Raw genomic sequence first — 11,440 nt, 5'->3', positions numbered from 1 at the left:
AACATGGAAGGAGAGACAAAGTAAAGTTTGCAAAATGTGTCCTGTTTAAACTTAGATTGGAGGTGTGTTCATCTTTATTCACACCTAGTCCTAATTTTACCTCTAGTTCTCAAAACTCACTGTTAGGGTCACCAAGGAGGTATGCACGAGGCCAATTTAAAGAATTATAAATGTATTAGGTCACTTGGAAAACCAGATGGGCTGAGCCCCAGAATGGCGCCAGCCCCCAGGGATGGAGAGTTAGAGTTTTAAAGAACTCTAGGTGGGCTTTTCCAGTGGAGAACTCTCTGGGCGGATCCAGATGCTGGGAAAGTCTGGAGGGGAGAGATAGGGGAGAGATAATGGTCTTAGCAAGTAGAATGTGGTCTAAAGGAAAGCGAATGTCTGTTGTGAAGTGGTCTAAAGGTCAGTCCCAGGGGAGGGGGTACAAATGCAATTATTTGATCAGGCCTGCTTCCCAGGTCTGAGCCTTTTAGGTCTGGTTTTAGGCTTTCTCATGCTGACGTGCTTTCACACTCTTCTACTAGCAAGGACCTGGAGAACGTTCCAATAGAGGAGCATGCTGTTCTGGGCCAATGCTCAGTTTCCTTATGGATAAATAGGTTGATGACTCCCCAAATCCCTAAGTCTGAGCATCTAAATTCTCTAGCTGCTCTCTGGTGTGACATAGAACCATGATTCAGATTATATATATATTTAAAGTGGGTAAGAATGATAAGTTTTAGAGAAAAGAATGACCCCTGAGTACTTGCTTTAATCTATGACAGTTATTGGTCAGCTAAACTTTGAACCAAGCACTAACCCTATTTGCATCTCCTAGCCCTATGCACCTGTCCTCAGCTGATGACTGGAAGGGGCTTCAGGACTCATTTGGGCACCTTAATACTATGGTTTGTGGTATTTGCAGTCCTGTTTTCCCTTAAAGGCATTTTTCTTTATCAGGAGATATGAAGTCATTTAAAGTATGAGCAAGTTTACACTTAGGGAGAAAATAAAGTAAAATGTCTATGGTGAAATAATACTATTGGGTTTACAAATGTTTTCCCATTGGATTTGTTTGTGGGTAAAGTTGAATACGAGTTGTGACAAAATAATAAAATTGACTAAAACATTCCATACAAACAACGTCTTTGACTCAACCAACTTCTTACATAGTTACTGAACCCTTACTATGGCTCAGCTCTGGGTTGTTGAAGGAATGTCCAAATCTGCATACCTGGTGAGGCTTCTCCTCAAAAAAGTTATCTTTCTTCTTGGAGAAAAGAAACTATATAAATAATGACCAAGGTGTGTACTTCTTAGAACAGTCAGAATTATTTCCAAGGATGTGGGTGTCCTAAATTTAATTTCAGCAAATTCCTTAACTATGTATAAACATACATATTAAGCTGATTTGCAGCCATACCCTCAATGGCTGAAGCTTCTTTGTTGTCATTTTTTTAAAATATGTTTTTATTGATTTTAGTGAGAGAAAAGAGAGAGAAAGAGAAACACTGATGTAAGAGAGAAACATCGATTGGTTTTCTCCTGCACACAACCCGACAGGGTGTTGAACTGACAACCTGGGCATGTGTCCTGATCGAAATCCAACAGGTAACCCTTTGCTGCACAGGACATTGCTCAATCAACTGATCAGGCCTAAACTGGCAGTCAGACACCCCTCTCACAATCTGGAACTGCAGGCTCCCAATAGCTCGCCTGCCTGCCTGCCTGATTGCCCCTAACTGCTTCTGCCTGCCAGCATGATCACCCCTAACCACTCCCCTGCCGGCCTGATTGATGCCTAACTGCTCCCCTGCTGGCCAATTGCCCCCAACTGCCTTCCCCTGCTGGCCCAGTTGCCCCCACTTGCCCTCCCCCTGCTGGCCTGGTTGCCCCCAACTGCCCACTCCTGCCAGCTTGGTTGCCCCTAACTGCACTCCCCTGCCAGCTTGGTCACCCCCAAATGCCCTCCCTGCAGGCCTGGTCTCCCCCAAATGCCCTCCCCTGCTGGCCTGGTCACCCCCAACTGCCCTCTCCTGCTGGCCTGATCGCCGACAACTGCCCTCCTTTGTGGCGGCCATCTTTGACCACATGGGGGTGGCCATCTTGTGCAAGGGTATGATGGTCAATTTGCATATTACCTCTTTATTATATAGGATTTTCTTTCCCTTTAATGTGGCATTGAGACTGAGGTAAGAACTTGGATGGGCAGGTGATCAAAGACCAGAAGTCATCTTTGTAATGTACAACATGTAATGGGCTCCTAGGGCAAGAAGCTCCCAGAATGATTGAAGTTAAATTTACCACCAGCATGACAAAATGGTGACTTGGAATTCTTACTAAGTTTAATTTGACTAGAAAAAAATGTACTATTTTCATACTGTGAAGTTTGTGGACTAACATCATACCACTTACCTGAGTGTTTCCCAAATCTTTACAGGTGGTAAAATTGAATGCTGCTCTTGACAACAAAGTATTCATGTCTTAATATGCCTGGGCCTTTAATTTCCTCTGCCCTAATTTCCATGATATAAAGAAAGTTTTGAGACTTTCCCTCTTCAACATTGCTGTATATTCAGCCAATGAGAGGAAGAGGTTGACTATGAAGAATGCTGTTCCAGTTGCCATCCTATCTCAGGTGAGAAAAAATTAGTAACAAAATTAAAGAGTGATTGGTAATTTCTCATTCAACCTAGCTGCTGAATAAAACTAGATTTAAGACAACAAACTGATGTTGGAGAATTGAGAGGGTCTCTTCTGTTTTGACTCAGTAAGTAGGTTGGTTCAAGGAAAAAAGAGCTAAACTGAGCACAGAAAGTTTGATATTTGAATGTGGTTCCATTGTCAGGGTCAGAGAAGGACCATTGCCCAAGTCACCTCAGAACATGTTGGTCCAAGGGTGACCTGCTACACCTTCTCCTCTTCATTATGTACTGTCACTGATTCATTCTTATATCTTAAAGCAGTTTGCTAACAATTAACAAAAAGCCTACACAGATGTAAAACTGCAAAATCTAAAATTTGCTTTTTTACCCACCTTTATTTTCTACAACTCCATCTGCTCCTATATTCTTGAGGTTTGTTTAGTCTATGAATAAGTTGTGAAACATGTCTCAGGCTCTTAACCCGTGTTCAACCTTTTCATATGTGCTATGGTGGATACAAGTAACAATAGGGTATGGTCCTTCCTCACAGGGCAAAGGAGAGATGTATGCTACTTAACAATATTGCTGGTGCCCATTTTGTATTTTTTTAAACTGCTATTTTAGAAAGAGAGGAAGGGAAAGGGGTAGAGTGATAGAAACATAGATGAGAGAGAAACATCATCAATCAACTACCAACCAGGGCATGTGCCCTGACCAGGAATCAAACCAGTACCTCTCGGTTCCTGGGTTATGCTCAACCACTGGGCAACACCTGCTAGGCTGGTGCCGATTTTGAAGCTGAGATGAACTGTTAGGGTGTGCTTCCTGGAGGGAGGGACCAGAAGTTACAGAAGACTGAAGGAAACAGCACCTATTCATGAGGTTCCGGGATGTGATCAGAAGAGGAGGAGCATTTACTCATGGCAGTTGGGTTAGTGTCACTTGGGGAAGAACTCAGAATGATAGTGAAACACGTCAGGAATAAAGTGTGAGGCAAGATGATGCTAGAAAGAACAGAATTAGCAATGAGGGCTGAGGCTGAGATGATCAAAGGCAGGCTGAATGCAGCACACACACAAAAATGGGTTAAGACCAACCTTTCAGAACTAAGGCTGTGAACAGCAAGAGAGAGCCCAGGTGTTACTTATATGTGGTGCCCAGTATGTGGCCCTTGTGTGAGGATGGAGGCATACAGCAACAATTAAGGGTTAAAGCAAAACACGTTTATAATATGTGCTTAAAAAACATACAGTATTCTAAGGCAAATAATCATTATAAACAGTAAAGGCACATTATTGTATTTTTCTTAATTTACCAATAGATTCTTAGGTATGTCCTATGCTGAAAAAATATTTTGACAATAATTAAACAGTTCAAGAACCTTGGTTTATTTGCATACAATTCTGTAGTAATTTTCCCATTAAAACTTACATGCCAATCAGAAATCAGGTTCTGGGGATTTGTCCCAAACTGCCTCATACTTCTCTGCAATGTAGATTATCTTCTCGCTCTGTATTTTACCTCTCATACCAAATTCCTATATGCTCTAGCCTCTATAATTTAGGATGTCAATTAATTGTTGTCTTTGGCTCAGAAACCTTAGCTTTTTCCTAGTCCATAACATGTTTTATTTCCTGAATGGTTTTTGCATCAAAAACCTGGCAAGCTCCTTTAACAGGCCACAGTAGGTAAGGAAACCCTACAGAGTCCTCTTGAGCATCACCCCGTTGGCTAGGTGGCTAGGTCCCACCCTTTACTGACTCCAGCTTTTCTTCAAAATACTGGATCCTGCCTGGATCTCCTCCTTTACACAGCATCACCAAATCACCACCCATACTTTTTATATTTTTGTTAGGTCAAAAAATTATCTTTCTTATCAATCTGAGTAAATAGGGCAAATCAAAAGCATTTCCACATTTACAAATCAAATTATAAGGCTATCTTAGTATCATTTAAGATACTCCAAGCCACGAAGAACTATGAGCAATTCTATTTACAGGTACAGAAGTCACATTTGCTCAACCAAATAGTATCTTGCCATACAACATTGCATAGTCTTCAGTGCACTAAATTGAATAGGCTGAGTAATATTACTTTTTCAACACCTTTATTAGGTAGAAAGATAATATGTATGCATGAAAAGTAAAATAATACAAGGCAACAGTACAAGCAATGCAAGTAGTATATGATTAATTAGTCAGCAACCCTACAAGCCATAAATCTTAGAGTTTAGAGGAGAAGTTAATCTGGACAGGGGTGAATTGGAGAGGCTCATTGGAAAGGATAATACATGACTAAGTCTTGAAAAATGGAGCGAATTGCTAAAGATGGAGAGGCAGAAGGAAGTATTCTAGGAGGGAAGAGGGAAAAAACAATACATGTGGAAAGGCTGCAGACTTGTTTATAAAGGAAGCTGTTAGAAATGCTGCATCAAACCTGTCCTTTCATAAGAATAACTTAATAGATCTTGAGACATTTTGAAGGTTCTCCTACATAGATAACTAATGCTACGAAGACATCAGGTATTTCTAATTAGGACCATGTCTCATGGCAACTAGCAGGTCCTTAACTCCTCCTACTGCTCCTGTATTACTTTGTTTTTTTTTCTCTGTAAATACCTGTTCCAATATATCCCCTTCCCTACCAACTATTCTAGTCCTGTTCCCTTAAAGAATCTGTTTCATATGACAATCAGTTTTGGTGGTAACTAGTAAGAGCAAAAAGGTTTGTTCTCGCCAAACTCTAAAAATCAGTCTCCTTAGATTTCCTATTGAAGCCCTGCTTTTTTTTTTTTTTTTTTTTTTAAGGAGACTGATTTTTAAGGACACTCTAAAACAAACATACTTCATAAGAAATATTTTGCAAGAAGTTGATTATACATTATATGATAAAATAAGGAAAAATATTACTTTTTCACTTAGAGAATAAAACTAAAATAAAGGAAATAGGATGAATCTACCTAAGAACAAGATGTCTTGAGTCTTGAGCAATAATTTGCATAGTGCCATGATCAGTGAAAGGCAGAGTGAGATTTATTTATTCGTTGGTATGAGCAAGTATGTGTTTTTTCAAAGAAATCTATTCCTGGGAATTCCATCACTTATGGATAAGAATGTTCAAGGAAGAAAAGTTCAAATATATCAATAGACAGCTTATGATATAAAAATAATACCATGCACATTATAAATATGGAAAAGTGATACTTCACCAAAATACATAAAACATTTTTACCATCTTCCACAGGCAAACAAGTTTCTACAAGCAATTTTTCAGCAGTGATCTATAAACGTCACCGCTTTGGCCTGACTAGAAACACTCCCATCAGGATGCAGACAGTCATTAAGAAGATGTAGAAGGTATAAGATGACACAGACATGGCACAGAAAGGACTTTCCATCTGTTTGGGGAGCATGTAGCCACTGCCAGATGTCAAAGGGGGGTAGAAAGTTTGGAAAAAATAGTGTCAATTATCTCTCTGTTCTTGCCCTCTGGCTTCCTGCTAGTGTTTCCCATTGCCTAATTCCAACCAGAAAGGGGCCAGACAAAGCAAGCCATAGAAGCAGTCTCCTGGGCTACAGAACAAGGGAAAGACGGCAGAAAACGGATGTGGAAGGTTATATAGGGGGATGACATTGCCGGAGGAGGCAGTAACTTATCTCTTAGGTACCTGTATATTCAGGCAGGTCAGAGAAGTCATCTGAGACATAGGACCCTGCAAGGTCAAGATGCTATCCTATAGGCTGAGAATCTGTCCTTAAACAAATAACCAATACACTATATCATTACCTCCAGTAACCAAGATAATGCAAGAACTTGCTTCCAATTCCAGCAACTCTGGACTCAGTGAGCTTGGAGGATTGTAGCATCAATTACAAATATTGGCTGTCCTGCCGTGAGTGAGGACTATGCTTTCCTGCCCTTTTCATATCAAGTTTATTCACGTGACTGACTTTGGCCAAGTAATTGTGATCAGAACTGATTTTCAGTTAAGCTAATGGGGGCACAAATCACACATCAAAAGGTAGGAGGAGTCCAGCCAGTGTTGCTCAGTGGTTAAGTGTTGACCTATGGACCAGGAGGTCACCATTTGATTCCTGATTGGGCTATATGCCCAGGTTGCAGGCTTGATCCCTAGTGTGGGGTGTGCAAGAGGCAGCCGATCAATGATTCTCTCTCATCACTGATGTTCTATCTCTTTCTTCCTCTCTGAAATCAGTAAAAAAATATTTTTTAAAGGAGAGGGACAACTTCCTTTCCTCTTCTTTCCTGCTACAAAACCGTATCTGTGGCAGAGGCTGCCTCCATCCATGACTGCAATCCCATCTGGGTGGCCCATTCTCCATGATTCCAGCTCTCACTGGGTTCCAGTAACACTATTTCCTGCCCCTGATCTTCAGGCCTGGAAATGGTATCAGTTTTCAACAGTTGTTAGCCTCTGCACACTTTACCATGCCTTTTTGACCCCTTTAACCCCAGCTATACTTCTGTAAGCACCCACTTTATTCAAATCTCTTTGAGTTTTATCATTAACATTCCACCCACTTCTGGCACCCTGTGCTTGCATAACACTGTGTATGTAATATTATGCTTCTAATGCCGAACCACAGCACTCATTTATGTGTCTAGTTAAAGACAGAGACTCGATCTTAACTGATATTGAAGAGCTGAACACTTACATGGATTTTTCCATCGAGGCAAACACTGAACCTAGTAATTTGGGTTGAAATCCTTAATTTTCTTCAAAAGCAATTTTTTGAGCATTAAATTATTTCTTTAATTATGTTCATGTTCTCAAAATTTTCCCTTGGAAGACAAAGCAATTTTCTTAAATAGCAATTTAGTGTTCTTTAGGAATAGACTACCTGGCTGACATTGGAGATATTAATTTCTGACTCCTGACCCTTCCTTATATCAACTTTCTATCAAAATCCAGCCAAAACCAGAAGCATAACCCAAATTTAAGATATAATTTGTTAATTTAGATATTTTAATCAATCCAACCAGTAATTTAATAGATTATTTGTGTCCATTACATTCCTAGGTTATTCTTGGTGGTTGGTAGTAAAAAGAGGAAGAAGGATTTCTACCCAAGAGTTGCTAACAATCAAACTGAGCAAGGCCAATGCACATGAAACAATTAGTTAATAGTACACGATGGTATATGAAAGCATTCTTAATGGGGTGATACAGACACTAAGAGCTTTGGGAGCTCAGAGAAGAGGAAAATCAATAAAACATAGAGTATTCCAGGAAGGCTTTAGCTTGAGGGAGCATGCAGTTTATATTTTGGAGTGGAAGGTTTTAAGGCTGTGTTTATCCTGGGGCATTGGCAGTGTCTCTCTAAATATATGCTACTCACAGGATGGAAGAGGCAATAACACACAACAGTGTCTACTAGCCATCCATTTCCTCTAATACACAATGTTCTCACTGTTGAAACTTGGCAAGTTTCACAACTGGCATCCATGTGAGCTAATACACCAAAATCACAGAAAAATTACTGGATGATAAATCAGAAGACCTCTTTCTTCTTTGTGCCCTTCAATACACGTAATAAGAACAAATGGCCGTGACCTTCCTTTGCAGAACTCCCCTTATAAGGTTTTAATAAAAATCTCATTACACTGAAATCCTGGCAGGGTATTCATTAGAACATCTCCACAGTGTGTGTAGAGACCTTAATAGCTACTATAAGCAGTAGGAATTAGCCAGTCATTTTAGAATTGAATTGACCATGAATATTTTTCTAGACTTAGGCAAAATTTCTGGAGACAGGCTCTTTATTACACAATAGAATATCACCTAGGCTTATGAACATGGAGGGACTTGTAAACATTTATAGCTTCCAAAACACTTATCTGGTAGATACTTAATATTTATGTGTAATGATGATAATACAGATTAATTCAGATGGGAATTAAATAGCAACTACTATAAAACTTGGATTAAAGAGATGTACTGAATTTCTGAATAAATAAAGTGTAAATACAACTACATGACTCCTCTTTATCTTCCCACAATTTTTCTGCCAATGATTATATCGGACAATTTTCTGGTAGTACTTCTAAGGAATGGACAGTGGCTACCTGAGAATATTTCTATTTTTCCTTTAAATAAGCTTAGTGAAGTGTATGTTTCCTGGTGAGAGCATGTAGCTGCCCAGTAAGGTTGTCATCTCTCAGGTCTTCTGGTAATTCTCATTGTTGAAGCCACTTTGGAATCCACCCAAGAAAAAATGAATACAATTGTTTCTTCACTTCTCCTCCTCCTTCTAACTGCTATTGTTTTATAATCACATCTCAAGTTTAATCAAACCTCCTGTTATATAATGTTTGGATCTACTAACTTTAATTAATTTGAATTTATCCCTTAAATATCTCAAATTATCTCTCTATATAAGGAAGCAAATATCAGTGTTATGAAACCATTTCTCATTATAAGTATGAACAAATTAATAACCTTTATTTTCAAAAATGTGTTTCAATGCTCCGAAAAATAATTAAGATCATTGAACTCAGATTATTTGTTTCTTTGGTGCCAGTTTACGGCTAATAATTATATACTGGAAGTTGTTAGTTACAGAAAGGCACCAACCCAAATTTTCCATAATAGTCTTTGGATGGTACCTAGCTTAATTTGATTATTGCAAAGAAATTTGTTTTACCAACTTTGCCTTTTTGCCTGAGTTATTTTTTCTGAGTTCTTTATGAAGAAATGAGAAGTAAATAGACCCAATAGAGAAACTGGGAGCTTATTTCATTTCTGTTCAGCTGAGCTAAATCTCCTTAGTGGACACCGAATGTGTAAATGATTTTCTGTATTTCCATGCTTCTAGGCTGTCAGGCCACACATATCAGGATTGAAACACCAGAGCATCAGCCCCTGCGTTTACTGAATTTAGGTATATGAGAAGGATCTTCTGAGTATAATATATTGGGTGGGAACAAATTCATTAAATTATTTTGAAAATACATATAGAAACTTTTGTCACCAGAATAGGAATGTATTTACTCATGAGTCAGGAATCCAGAATCGACTCTGAAGAAAATAGATGAATGCAATTAGAAAGCAGTTGTTCAAAGTGAACAAAATAGGATAATTAGAAGGAAAATTGGGGGCATGGGGAGCAAGCATTTAAATAGAAAGTCCTGGTCCTGCAAAGGGTCACCTCTGTGCAATGCAAGAACTCAAGACTAGAGAAATACCTGAGTTATCACAATAACAACCCAGCTTGGTCACTTGTCCCATCCCTACTGATATCCACCAGGAAGCAGTGCACCTGACCAGCATCCTGCCACCAGGACGCTAGCCATCACTACCAGCTACCATCATTACTGCTTAATGTCTTGGATGCTCATTCGCACCACCTCAAAGGGGTAAGGAGAGTTGGACTGAGAGAATGTCATCAACAGTATCATGCTACCTCGTCTGTTTGCCTGTCTTGCTTTTAGACTCACATTTATCAGTGCAGGAGACCTCAGCCAGAGGCTCAGCTGCTGCAGTGTGCTGCCCACAAACATAAACACAGTGCGTCCAGCTGCCTAAGTGGGGACTCTGCTAATTGGAGAAGTCTGCTCTGGTCCCCTGTCACCAGTTGGCAGACAGAACAGTCTGGGCCAAAGCTGATTTCCAGAGTCAGGCATTCATTTATCTCAGTGATAACAGGGTGTGTGCAGAGAGAGTGAGCAAAGAAAAGCAGAGGGCAGCTGCAGTTGAGGTGGGGACAGTACCAAGGCCCCGGCATCAAGGACATGCTGTGTAGTGGGGCTTGGCAGTTTATTCCTCTATTCAAAGTTTAATTAGTCACTAATTATAAACAACTCTCTTTTATTATGGATGCATTTGGCCAGTGCTGCGATTTTTTAAAGAAACATGTTCTCATCTCCACCAAGTTCCAAATGCTAACGTATCAATGTCAGAAACTGCAGTCAAGCACAACCTGTCCCCAAATCCCAGCCCCTTGAAACACGATGGCTCATTAATAACTTAGAAAGGATGATGACACTGATGCTATTTATAGGGCCTTGCCAGGCAGGTCTGTCAGCATTATAGAAATTAACATGGAGAAATTGTCAACTGGAAAACATTAGTGTTTATCAACAGATCAATCAAACTTCAACAACTATAAACTGTGCTTATAGTTAAGTGAAACGTTTCACAGTGACAGCCACAAACCCACCTGGCTGGGGAACCCATGTCAGCCCCAAACCCTGCAGACTGTCCCCTTGGCACAGTGGCCTCTGCTCCACGTCCAGGGGGCAAAGTGGGATGAGTGGGTCGTGGTCCCTGTTATGTATTAATGAGCTTTCACTGCCAGTTTGTAAAGTCTCAAGCGGGCTAAGTTAACTATTAAGGGTTGTGGCTCCAGGAGCCAAATTCTAGATTTATGCATACTTTCTGAAAGAAACAACTCTGTGATTTAAGGAGTTTCTCTTGGTTCTTTCATCCCTTTAAAGCAGAGCTTGACTCGCATTGTTGTATATTTAGAGATGGTTCTATTTTCATTTCTGGGCTACATGGGCGATGATGACATGGCTTCGGAACCTGAACAAAGCAGGAGCGCTCTGATAGGCTGCCGGTGATGTCATCCCTGTGCCTGGAATGCCTGGGAAAAGCACCAGGGACTGACTATTTTCCTGACTTTTCTTTCTTCCCTTCTCTTACTTTCTTTTTTTCCTTCCAAACACGAAACCCTACTTTCACACTAACAGTGCGTTTGGAGCTTCATATCCTAGCAACGTTATCACTAAAGGTAGCCGGTGACCCTCACACAGACTGGTACTGCTTTGGCTCCATGCACAAGTGCCAGCTCT

The sequence above is a fragment of the Plecotus auritus genome (genome assembly GCF_963455305.1).
Source record: "Plecotus auritus genome assembly, chromosome: 8".
Lineage (NCBI taxonomy): Eukaryota > Metazoa > Chordata > Mammalia > Chiroptera > Vespertilionidae > Plecotus > Plecotus auritus.
The sequence above is the reverse complement of the archived record's forward strand: the minus strand, read 5'-3'. Positions refer to the sequence as shown.